Raw genomic sequence first — 13,429 nt, forward strand, 5'->3', positions numbered from 1 at the left:
CTTCGTGTGGAAAATGATTCATTACTAGCTCAACAGATCAGTGCTGCTCAAACTGAATTCATTCCTCCATGTATTAAATGCATCGAACGTGAAACTGCTAATTCTTCACCAGAATCATCAAATGCTTCTATTGCTACAAATTCTTCAACTGCTCCTGTAGTGTCAAATTCCTCACTTGAGGAAACCACAAATGTCACTGATAAAAATGCAGGGCTGAAGGAATTGTATGTGACAGGCATATACAAAAGTCTCAAAGGACACCAAACCCTTTGTGATGTGCTCAAAAAGCAGATCTTGAACAGGAACCCGAGGAAAGAAGGAATTGCCTTTGAGAGGAAATTGAATGCTGATGGATCTTATTGGAAACCTGAGCAGTATCCCAAAACCTCATGGGTTGCTGCTACTGGGCCTCCTTTTGATCCATCCAATCTAACAGGCTTTTCATGTGAATTATCCTATTCCTCAGACGAGTCATTTGACTCCAACTATAAACTGTTCAAAAATCAATCTGGTGAAGTGTTTGCTCGATATGTTGGAACTAACTGCAGGAATGGGCCTCCCCTGAGGAAAATCTGGGTTCCCAAAAGTTGCCTTGAAAATCTTCAGGTGAATGTCCTCATGACACCACCTATGAAGAATTTGAACCTCAGATCAAATTCCTCAGGAGGACCAAAGTCTTCAAGAGGATCAAAATCCTCAACTGGTCAAAACTATGCTCGTACTTGTGCTAATGCTACTAACATGCAGGGAAATTACAAGGAATATGAATATGAGCGTTATTCTTCAAATCATTATGTTCATAAATCCTCAAATAAATACTCTGCATATTCATTTGAGTACTTTAACCCCCCTACTATTAAGAGAAGTGCATTAGCTTCAATGCCCCCTTTCTCATATGGTGCTCGCAGGATCATGAATGCTTTACCACCCCTTCAAATGTGGGTGGTGAAGAAATTGAACTAATCACTTCTGCAGGTCACGTCTCCAGATGAAAATCATCATCTGAAGAATTTGCTGGAGACCTGAGGAAAATGATTGATAGGATGCAAGCTAATATTGATGAAATAGAAATATTTCACACGTCCTTATAATTCTGTTTATGATGAAATTCCTATCTGATGAACTTGATATCATATTCTTCAAAGCTGAAGCATATGAGATGGTAAGCTGTACTAATTCATCTGCAGGATGACAAACCCAAGAGTACTGAGTGGGTTCTTGATAGTGGTTGCTGTTGGGGAACGTCGCATGGGAAACAAAAAATTTCCTACGCGCACGAAGACCTATCATGGTGATGTCCATCTACGAGAGGGGATGAGTGATCTAAGTACCCTTGTAGATCGTACAGCAGAAGCGTTAGTGAACACGGTTGATGTAGTGGAACGTCCTCACATCCCTCGATCCGCCCCGTGAACAATCCCGCGATCAGTCCCACGATGTAGTACCGAACGGACGGCACCTCCGCGTTCAGCACACGTACAACTCGACGATGATCTCGGCCTTCTTGATCCAGCAAGAGAGACGGAGAGGTAGAAGAGTTCGCCGGCAGCGTGACGGGCTCCGGAGGTTGGTGATGACCTTGTCTCAGCAGGGCTCCGCCCGAGCTCCGCAGAAACGCGATCTAGAGGAAAAACCGTGGAGGTATGTGGTCGGGCTGCCGTGGAAAAGTCGTCTCAAATCAGCCCTAAAACCTCCGTATATATAGGTGGGAGGGAGGGGACCTTGCCTTGGGGCTCAAAGAGCCCCAAGGGGGTCGGCCGAGCCAAGGGGGGAAGGCTCCCCCCCCAAACCGAGTTGGACTTGGTTTGGTGGGTGGGAGTCCTTCCTTCCCTTCCCACCTCCTCTTTTTTTTCTTTTCTCTTTGATTTTCTTTCCTAGGCGCATAGGGACCTTTTGGGCTGTCCCACCAGCCCACTAAGGGCTGGTGCGCCACCCTCAAGGCCTATGGGCTTCCCCGGGGTGGGTTGCCCCCCCGGTGAACTCCCGGAACCCATTCGTCATTCCCGGTACATTCCCGGTAACTCCGAAAACCTTCCTGTAATCAAATGAGGTCATCCTATATATCAATCTTCGTTTCCGGGCCATTCCGGAAACCCTCGTGACGTCCGTGATCTCATCCGGGACTCCGAACAACATTCGGTAACCAACCATATAACTCAAATACGCATAAAACAACGTTGAACCTTAAGTGTGCAGACCCTGCGGGTTCGAGAACTATGTAGACATGACCCGAGAGACTCCTCGGTCAATATCCAATAGCGGGACCTGGATGCCCATATTGGATCCTACATATTCTACGAAGATCTTATCTTTTGAACCTCAGTGCCAAGGATTCATATAATCCCGTATGTCATTCCCTTTGTCCTTCGGTATGTTACTTGCCCGAGATTCAATCGTTAGTATCCGCATACCTATTTCAATCTTGTTTACCGGCAAGTCTCTTTACTCGTTCCGTAATACAAGATCCCGTAACTTACACTAAGCTACATTGCTTGCAAGGCTTGTGTGTGATGTTGTATTACCGAGTGGGCCCCGAGATACCTCTCCGTCACACGGAGTGACAAATCCCAGTCTTGATCCATACTAACTCAACTAACACCTTCGGAGATACCTGTAGAGCATCTTTATAGTCACCCAGTTACGTTGCGACGTTTGATACACACAAAGCATTCCTCCGGTGTCAGTGAGTTATATGATCTCATGGTCATAGGAATAAATACTTGACACGCAGAAAATAGTAGCAACAAAATGACACGATCAACATGCTACGTCTATTAGTTTGGGTCTAGTCCATCACGTGATTCTCCTAATGACGTGATCCAGTTATCAAGCAACAACACCTTGTTCATAATCAGAAGACACTGACTATCTTTGATCAACTGGCTAGCCAACTAGAGGCTTGCTAGGGATGGTGTTTTGTCTATGTATCCACACATGTAAGTGAGTCTTCATTCAATACAATTATAGCATGGATAATAAACGATTATCTTGATACAGGAATTATAATAATAACTATATTTATTATTGCCTCTAGGGCATAATTCCAACAGTCTCCCACTTGCACTAGAGTCAATAATCTAGCCCTCACCTCATCATGCGAATTACATTGTAATAAATCTAACAACCATACAGTTCTGGTGTTGATCATGCTTTGGCCGTGGAAGTGGTTTAGTCAGCGGGTCCGCTACATTCAGATCCGTGTGCACTTTGCATATATTTACGTCCTCTCCCTCGACGTAGTCGCGGATGAGGTTGAAGCGTCATTTGATGTGTCTGGCCTTCTTGTGAAACCATGGTTCCTTTGCTAAGGCAATGGCACCCGTGTTGTCACAGAACAAGATTATTGGATTAGTGCGCTTGGCACCACTTCAAGATCCGTCATGAACTGCTTCATCCAGACACCCTCCTTAGCCGCCTCCGAGGCAGCCATGTACTCCGCTTCACACGTAGAATCTGCTACGACGCTTTGCTTGGAACTGCACCAGCTTACCGCACCCCCATTAAGAATAAATACGTATCCGGTTTGCGATTTAGAGTCGTCCGGATCTGTGTCAAAGCTTGCATCGACGTAACCTTTTACGACGAGCTCTTCGTCACCTCCATACACGAGAAACATCTCCTTAGTCCTTTTTAGGTACTTCAGTATATTCTTGACCGCTGTCCAGTGATCCACTCCTGGATTACTCTGGAACCTACCTGCCATACTTATGGCCAGGCTAACATCCGGTCTAGTGCACAACATTGCATACATGATAGAACCTATGGCTGAAGCATAGGGGACGGAGCGCATATGCTCTCTATCTTCATTAGTTGCTGGGCACTGAGTCTTATTCAATCTCGTACCTTGTAAAACTGGCAAGAACCCTTTCTTGGACTGTTCCATTTTGAACCTCTTCAAAACTTTATCAAGGTATGTGCTTTGTGAAAGTCCTATCAGGCGTTTTGATCTATCCCTATAGATCTTAATGCCTAGAATGTAAGCAGCTTCTCCTAGGTCCTTCATAGAGAAACTTTTATTCAAGTAATCCTTTATGCTCTCCAAAAACTCTACGTTGTTTCCAATCAGCAATATGTCATCCACATATAATATTAGAAACGCCACAGAGCTCCCACTCACTTTCTTGTAAATACAAGATTGTCCAACCACTTGTATAAACCCAAATGCTTTGATCACCTCATCAAAGCGCTTGTTCCAACTCCGAGATGCTTGCACCAATCCATAAATGGATCGCTGGAGCTTGCACACCTTGTTAGCATTCTTAGGATCGACAAAACCTTCGGGTTGCATCATATACAATTCTTCCTTAAGGAAACCGTTAAGGAACGCCGTTTTAACATCCATCTGCCAGATTTCATTATCGAAAAATGCAGCTATTGCTAACATGATTCTGACGGACTTAAGCATCGCTACGGGTGAGAATGTCTCATCGTAGTCAACTCCTTGAACTTGCGAAAAACCCTTTGCCACAAGTCGAGCTTTATAAACGGTCACATTACCGTCAGCGTCCGTCTTCCTCTTAAAGATCCATTTGTTCTGAATGGCCTTGCGGCCCTCAGGCAGTACCTCCAAAGTCCACACTTTGTTCTCATACATGGATCCTATCTCGGACTTCATGGCTTCCAGCCATTTGTTGGAATCAGGGCCCACCATTGCTTCTTCATAATTCGCAGGTTCATTGTTGTCTAACAACATGATTGATAAGACGGGATTACCGTACCACTCTGGAGCAGCACGTGGTCTCGTCGACCTGCGTGGTTCGACAGAAACTTGAACTGGAGTTTCATGATCATCATCATTAACTTCCTCCTCAACCAGCGTCGCAATGACAGAGGTTTCCCCTTGCCCTGCGCCACCATCCAGAGGGATGAAAGGTTCGACAACCTCGTCAGGTTCTATCTTCCTCCCACTCAATTCTCTCGAGAGAAACTCCTTCTCGAGAAAAGCTCCGTTTTTAGCAACAAACACTTTGCCCTCGGATTTGAGATAGAAGGTGTACCCAACTGTCTCTTTTGGGTAACCTATGAAGACGCACTTTTCCGCTTTGGGTTCCAGCTTTTCAGGCTGAAGCTTTTTGACATAAGCATCACATCCCCAAACTTTAAGAAACGACAACTTTGGCCTTTTGCCATACCACAGTTCGTATGGTGTCGTCTCAACGGATTTTGATGGTGCCCTATTTAAAGTGAATGCAGCTGTTTCTAATGCATAACCCCAAAACGAGAACGGCAAATCGGTAAGAGACATCATAGATCGAACCATCTCTAATAAAGTACGATTACGACGTTCGGACACACCATTACGCTGTGGTGTTCCAGGTGGTGTTAACTGTGAAACAATTCCACATTGTCTTAAGTGAGCACCAAACTCGAAACTCAGATATTCACCCCCACGATCAGACCGTAGGAATTTGATCTTCTTGTTACGATGATTTTCAACTTCACTCTGGAATTGCTTGAACTTTTCAAATATTTCAGACTTGTGCTTCATCAAGTATACATAACCATATCTACTCAAATCGTCAGTGAAGGTGAGAAAATAACGATATCCGCCGCGTGCCTCCACGCTCATCGGACCACACACATCGGTATTTATGTTTTCCAACAAGTCACTTGCACGCTCTATTGTTCCGGAGAATGGAGTCTTAGTCATCTTGCCCATGAGGCATGGTTCACACGTCTCAAGTGAATCAAAGTCAAGTGACTCCAAAAGTCCATCAGCATGGAGTTTCTTCATGCGCTTTACACCAATATGACCTAAGCGGCAGTGCCACAAAAATATGGCGCTATCATTGTTAACTCTAACTCTTTTGGTCTCAATGTTATGTATGTGTGTATTGCTATCAAGATTCAATATGAACAATCCTCTCACATTGGGTGCATGACCATAAAAGATGTTACTCATAGAAATAGAACAACCATTATTCTCTGACTTAAAAGAGTAACCGTCTGGCAATAAACAAGATCCAGATATAATGTTCATGCTCAACACAGGCACTAAATAACAATGTTTTAAGTTCATCACTAATCCTGATGGTAACTGAAGTGAAACTGTGCCGACGGCGATTGCATCAACCTTGGAACCATTTCCTACGCGCATCGTCACTTCATCTTTTGCCAGCCTTCGTCTATTCCGCAGTTCCTGTTTCGAGTTGCAAATATGAGCAACAGAACCGGTATCGAATACCCAGGCACTACTACGAGAGCCGGTTAAGTACACATCAATAACTTGTATATCAAATATACCTGATTTTTCTTTGGCCGCCTTCTTATCTGCCAGATACTTGGGGCAATTGCGCTTCCAGTGACCCATACCCTTGCAATAGTAACATTCCGTTTCAGGCTTAGGTCCAACTTTGGGTTTCTTCGTCGGATTGGCAACAGGCTTGCCGCTCTTCTTTGAATTACCCTTCTTGCCTTTGCCGTTTCTCTTGAAACTAGTGGTCTTATTCACCATCAACACTTGATGCTCTTTACGGAGTTCAGACTCTGCGACTTTCAGCATCGCAAACAACTCGCCGGGAGACTTGTTCATCCCTTGCATGTTGTAGTTCAACACAAAGCCTTTATAGCTTGGCGGCAGTGATTGAAGGATTCTGTCAGTGATAGCCTCTTGCGGGAGTTCAATCCCCAGCTCAGCTAGACGGTTTGAGTACCCAGACATTTTGAGCACATGTTCACTGACAGACGAGTTTTCCTCCATCTTGCAAGCATAGAATTTATCGGAGGTCTCATACCTCTCGATCCGGGCGTTCTTCTGAAAGATAAACTTCAGCTCCTGGAACATCTCAAATGCTCCATACGCTCAAAGAGACGTTGAAGTCCCGGTTCTAAGCCATACAAGACTGCACATTGAACTACTGAGTAGTCCTCCTTACGTGCTAACCAAGCGTTCTTAACATCCTGATCAGCCGTAGCGGGTGGTTCATCTCCTAGCGCAGCATTAAGGACATAATCCTTCTTCCCAGCTTGTAAGATTAGCTTTAAGATTACGAGCCCAGTCTACAAAGTTGCTTCCATCATCTTTCAACTTAGCTTTCTCTAGAAACGTATTAAAATTCAGGGTGACTGTCGCGTGAGCCATGATCTACAACACAAATATATTCAAAGTGGACTTAGACTATGTTCAAGATAATTAGAGTTTAACTTTAATCAAAATTATACGCTAAACTCCCACTCAAAAAGTACATCTCTCTTAGTCATTTGAGTGGTTCATGATCCACTTACACTAGCTCAAGTCCGATCATCACGTGAGTTGAATATAGTTTCAGTGGTAAGCATCCCCTATGCTAATCATATCATCTATATGATTCATGATCGACCTTTCGGTCTCATGTGTTCCGAGGCCATGTCTGTGTTGGAATTATGCCCTAGAGGCAATAATAAATAAAGTTATTATTATAATTCCTGTATCAAGATAATCGTTTATTATCCATGCTATAATTGTATTGAATGAAGACTCATTTACATGTGTGGATACATAGACAAAACACCGTCCCTGGCAGGCCTCTAGTTGGCTAGCCAGTTGATCAAAGATAGTCAGTGTCTTCTGATTATGAACAAGGTGTTGTTGTTTGATAACTGGATCACGTCATTAGGAGAATCACGTGATGGACTAGACCCAAACTAATAGACGTAGCATGTTGATCGTGTCATTTTGTTGCTACTGTTTTCTGCGTGTCAAGTATTTATTCCTATGACCATGAGATCATATAACTCACTGACACCGGAGGAATGCTTTGTGTGTATCAAACGTCGCAACGTAACTGGGTGACTATAAAGATGCTCTACAGGTATCTCCGAAGGTGTTAGTTGAGTTAGTATGGATCAAGACTGGGATTTGTCACTCCGTGTGAACGAAGAGGTATCTCGGGGCCCACTCGGTAATTACAACATCACACACAAGCCTTGCAAGCAATGTAACTTAGTGTAAGTTGCGGGATCTTGTATTACGGAACGAGTAAAGAGACTTGCCGGTAAACGAGATTGAAATAGGTATACGGATACTGACGATCGAATCTCGGGCAAGTAACATACCGAAGGACAAAGGGAATGACATACGGGATTATATGAATCCTTGGCACTGAGGTTCAAACGATAAGATCTTCGTAGAATATGTAGGATCCAATATGGGCATCCAGGTCCCGCTATTGGATATTGACCGAGGAGTCTCTCGGGTCATGTCTACATAGTTCTCGAACCCGCAGGGTCTGCACACTTAAGGTTCGACGTTGTTTTACGCGTATTTGAGTTATATGGTTGGTTACCGAATGTTGTTCGGAGTCCTGGATGAGATCACGGACGTCACGAGGGTTTCCGGAATAGTCCGGAGACGAAGATTGATATATAGGGATGACCTCATTTGATTACCGGAAGGTTTTCGGAGTTACCCGGGAATGTACCCGGGAATGACGAATGGGTTCCGGGAGTTCACCCGGGGGGGGGGGGGGGCAACCCACCCCGGGGAATCCCATAGGCCTTGAGGGTGGCACACCAGCCCTTAGTGGGCTGGTGGGACAGCCCAAAAGGGCTCTATGCGCCAAGAAGAGAAAATCAAGAGAAAAGAGAAAAAAAAGGAGGAGGTGGGAAGGAAGGGGGGACTCCCTCCCACCAAACCAAGTCCAACTCGGTTTGGGGGGGGGGAGTCCTCCCCCCTTGGACTCGGCCGACCCCCCTTGGGGTTCCTTGAGCCCCAAGGCAAGGTCCCCCTCCCTCCCACCTATATATATGGAGGTTTTAGGGCTGATTTGAGACGACTTTTCCACGGCAGCCCGACCACATACCTCCACGGTTTTTCCTCTAGATCGCGTTTCTGCGGAGCTCGGGCAGAGCCCTGCTGAGACAAGGTCATCACCAACCTCCGGAGCGCCGTCACGCTGCCGAAGAACTCTTCTACCTCTCCGTCTCTCTTGCTGGATCAAGAAGGCCGAGATCATCGTCGAGTTGTACGTGTGCTGAACGCGGAGGTGCCGTCCGTTCGGTACTAGATCGTGGGACTGATCGCGGGATTGTTCGCGGGGCGGATCGAGGGACGTGAGGACGTTCCACTACATCAACCGCGTTCACTAACGCTTCTGCTGTACGATCTACAAGGGTACGTAGATCACTCATCCCCTCTCGTAGATGGACATCACCATGATAGGTCTTCGTGCGCGTAGGAATTTTTTTTGTTTCCCATGCGACGTTCCCCAACAGTGGCATCATGAGCTAGGTTCATGCGTAGATGTCTTCTCGAGTAGAACACAAAAGTTTTTGTGGAGGGTGATGTGCGTTTTGCTGCCCTCCTTAGTCTTTTCTTGATTCCGCGGTATTGTTGGATTGAAGCGGCTTGGACCGACATTACTCATACGCTTACGAGAGACTGGTTTCAATCGTTACGAGTAACTCCGTTGCTCAAAGATGACTGGCAAGTGTCGGTTGCTCCAACTTTAGTTGAATCGGATTTGACCGAGGAGGTCCTTGGATGAGGTTAAATAGCAACTCATATATCTCCGTTGTGGTGTTTGCGTAAGTAAGATGCGATCCTACTAGATACCCATGGTCACCACGTAAAACATGCAACAACAAAATTAGAGGACGTCTAACTTGTTTTTGCAGGGTATGCTTGTGATGTGATATGGCCAATGATGTGATGTGATATATTGGATGTATGAGATGATCATGTTTTAATAGAAATATCGACTTGCAAGTCGATGGTACGGCAACCGGCAGGAGCCATAGGGTTGTCTTTATACTAACGTGTGTGCTTGCAGATGCGTTTACTATTTTGCTAGGATGTAGCTTTAGTAGTAATAGCATGAGTAGCACGACAACCCCGATGGCAACACGTTGATGGAGATCATGGTGTGGCGCCGGTGACAAGAAGATCGTGCCGGTGCTTTGGTGATGGAGATCAAGAAGCACGTGATGATGGCCATATCATGTCACTTATGAATTGCATGTGATGTTAATCCTTTTATGCACCTTATTTTGCTTGGAACGACGGTAGTATTATGAGGTGATCTCTCACTAAAATTTCAAGACGAAATTGTGTTCTCCCTGACTGTGCACCGTTGCTACAGTTCGTCGTTTCGAGACACCACATGATGATCGGGTGTGATAGACTCAACGTTCACATACAACGGGTGCAAAACAGTTGCGCACAGCGGAACACTCGGGTTAAGCTTGACGAGACTAGCATGTGCAGACATGACCTCGGAACACATGAGACCGAAAGGTCGATCATGAATCATATAGATGATATGATTAGCATAGGGATGCTTACCACTGAAACTATACTCAACTCACGTGATGATCGAAGTTGAGCTAGTGTAAGTGGATCATGAACCACTCAAATGACTAGAGAGATGTACTTTTTGAGTGGGAGTTTAGCGTATAATTTGATTAAGTTAAACTATAATTATCTTGAACATAGTCTAAGTAAACTTCGAATATATTTGTGTTGTAGATCATGGCTCACACGACAGTCATCCTGAATTTTAATACGTTCCTAGAGAAAGCTAAGTTGAAAGATGATGGAAGCAACTTTGTAGACTGGGCTCGTAATCTTAAGCTAATCTTACAAGCTGGGAAGAAGGATTATGTCCTTAATGCTGCGTTAGGAGATGAACCACCCGCTACGGCTGATCAAGATGTTAAGAACGCTTGGTTAGCACGTAAGGAGGACTACTCAATAGTTCAATGTGCAGTCTTGTATGGCTTAGAACCGGGACTTCAACGTCGCTTTGAGCGTCATGGAGCATTTGAGATGTTCCAGGAGTTGGAGTTTATCTTTCAGAAGAACGCCCGGATCGAGAGGTATGAGACCTCCGATAAATTCTATGCTTGCAAGATGGAGGAAAACTCATCTGTCAGTGAACATGTGCTCAAAATGTCTGGGTACTCAAACCGTCTAGTTGAGCTAGGGATTGAACTCCCGCAAGAAGCTATCACTGACAGAATCCTTCAATCACTGCCGCCAAGCTATAAAGGCTTTGTGTTGAACTACAACATGCAAGGGATGAACAAGTCTCCCGGCGAGTTGTTTGCGATGCTGAAAGTCGCAGAGTCTGAACTCCGTAAAGAGCATCAAGTGTTGATGGTGAATAAGACCACTAGTTTCAAGAGAAATGGCAAAGGCAAGAAGGGCAATTCGAAGAAGAGCGGCAAGCTTGTTGCTAATCCGACGAAGAAACCCAAAGCTGGACCTAAGCCGGAAACGGAGTGTTACTATTGCAAGGGTATGGGTCACTGGAAGCGCAATTGCCCCAAGTATCTGGCAGATAAGAAGGCGGGCAAAGAAAAATCAGGTATATTTGATATACATGTTATTGATGTGTACTTAACCGGCTCTCGTAGTAGTGCCTGGGTATTCGATACCGGTTCTGTTGCTCATATTTGCGACTCGAAACAGGAACTGCGGAATAGGCGAAGGCTGGCGAAAGATGAAGTGACGATGCGCGTAGGAAATGGTTCCAAGGTTGATGCAATCGCCGTCGGCACAGTGTCACTTCAGTTAACGTCAGGATTAGTGATGAACTTAAATCATTGTTATTTAGTGCCTGCGTTGAGCATGAACATTATATCTGGATCTTGTTTATTGCGAGACGGTTACTCTTTTAAGTTAGAGAATAATGGTTGTTCTATTTCTATGAGTAACATGTTTTATGGTCATGCACCGAATGTGAGAGGATTGTTCATATTGAATCTTGATAGCAATACGCATATACATAACATTGAGACCAAAAGAGTTAAAGTTAACAATGATAGCACCATTTTTTTGTGGCATTGCCGCTTAGGTCATATTGGTGTAAAGCGCATGAAGAAACTCCATGCTGATGGACTTTTGGAGTCACTTGACTTTGATTCACTTGACACGTGCGAACCATGCCTCATGGGCAAGATGACTAAGACTCCGTTCTCAGGAACAATGGAGCGTGCAAGTGACTTGTTGGAAATCATACATACCGATGTGTGTGGTCCGATGAGCGTGGAGGCACGCGGTGGATATCGTTATTTTCTCACCTTCACTGACGATTTAAGTAGATATGGTTATGTCTACTTGATGAAGCACAAGTCTGAAACATTTGAAAAGTTCAAGCAATTTCAGAGTGAAGTGGAAAATCATCGTAACAAGAAGATCAAGTTCCTACGGTCTGATCGTGGGGGTGAATATCTGAGTTTCGAGTTTGGTGCTCACTTAAGACAATGTGGAATTGTTTCACAGTTAACACCGCCTGGAACACCACAACGTAATGGTGTGTCCGAACGTCATAATCGTACTCTATTAGAGATGGTGCGATCTATGATGTCTCTTACTGATTTACCGTTATCATTTTGGGGCTATGCATTAGAAACAGTTGCATTCACTTTAAATAGGGCACCATCAAAATCCGTTGAGACGACACCATACGAACTGTGGTATGGCAAAAGGCCAAAGTTGTCGTTTCTTAAAGTTTGGGGATGTGATGCTTATGTCAAAAAGCTTCAGCCTGAAAAGCTGGAACCCAAAGCGGAAAGGTGCCTCTTCATAGGTTACCCAAAAGAGATAGTTGGGTACACCTTCTATCTCAAATCCGAGGGCAAAGTGTTTGTTGCTAAAAACAGAGCTTTTCTCGAGAAGGAGTTTCTCTCGAGAGAATTGAGTGGGAGGAAGATAGAACCTGACGAGGTTGTCGAACCTTTCATCCCTCTGGATGGTGGCGCAGGGCAAGGGGAAACCTCTGTCATTGCGACGCTGGTTGAGGAGGAAGTTAATGATGATGATCATGAAACTCCAGTTCAAGTTTCTGTCGAACCACGCAGGTCGACGAGACCACGTGCTGCTCCAGAGTGGTACGGTAATCCCGTCTTATCAATCATGTTGTTAGACAACAATGAACCTGCGAATTATGAAGAAGCAATGGTGGGCCCTGATTCCAACAAATGGCTGGAAGCCATGAAGTCCGAGATAGGATCCATGTATGAGAACAAAGTGTGGACTTTGGAGGTACTGCCTGAGGGCCGCAAGGCCATTCAGAACAAATGGATCTTTAAGAGGAAGACGGACGCTGACGGTAATGTGACCGTTTATAAAGCTCGACTTGTGGCAAAGGGTTTTTCACAAGTTCAAGGAGTTGACTACGATGAGACTTTTGAAGGGGAACGTCGCATGGGAAACAAAAATTTTCCTACGCGCACGAAGACCTATCATGGTGATGTCCATCTACGAGAGGGGATGAGTGATCTATGTACCCTTGTAGATCGTACAACAGAAGTGTTAGAGAACGCGGTTGATGTAGTGGAACGTCCTCACGTCCCTCGATCCGCCCCGCGAACAATCCCGCGATCAGTCCCACGATCTAGTACCGAACGGACGGCACCTCCGCGTTCAGCACACGTACAGCTCGACGATGATCTCGGCCTTCTTGATCCAGCAAGAGAGACGGAGAGGTAGAAGAGTTCTCCGGCAGCG

This window comes from Hordeum vulgare, chromosome 6H (genome assembly GCF_904849725.1).
Source record: "Hordeum vulgare subsp. vulgare chromosome 6H, MorexV3_pseudomolecules_assembly, whole genome shotgun sequence".
NCBI lineage: Eukaryota > Viridiplantae > Streptophyta > Magnoliopsida > Poales > Poaceae > Hordeum > Hordeum vulgare.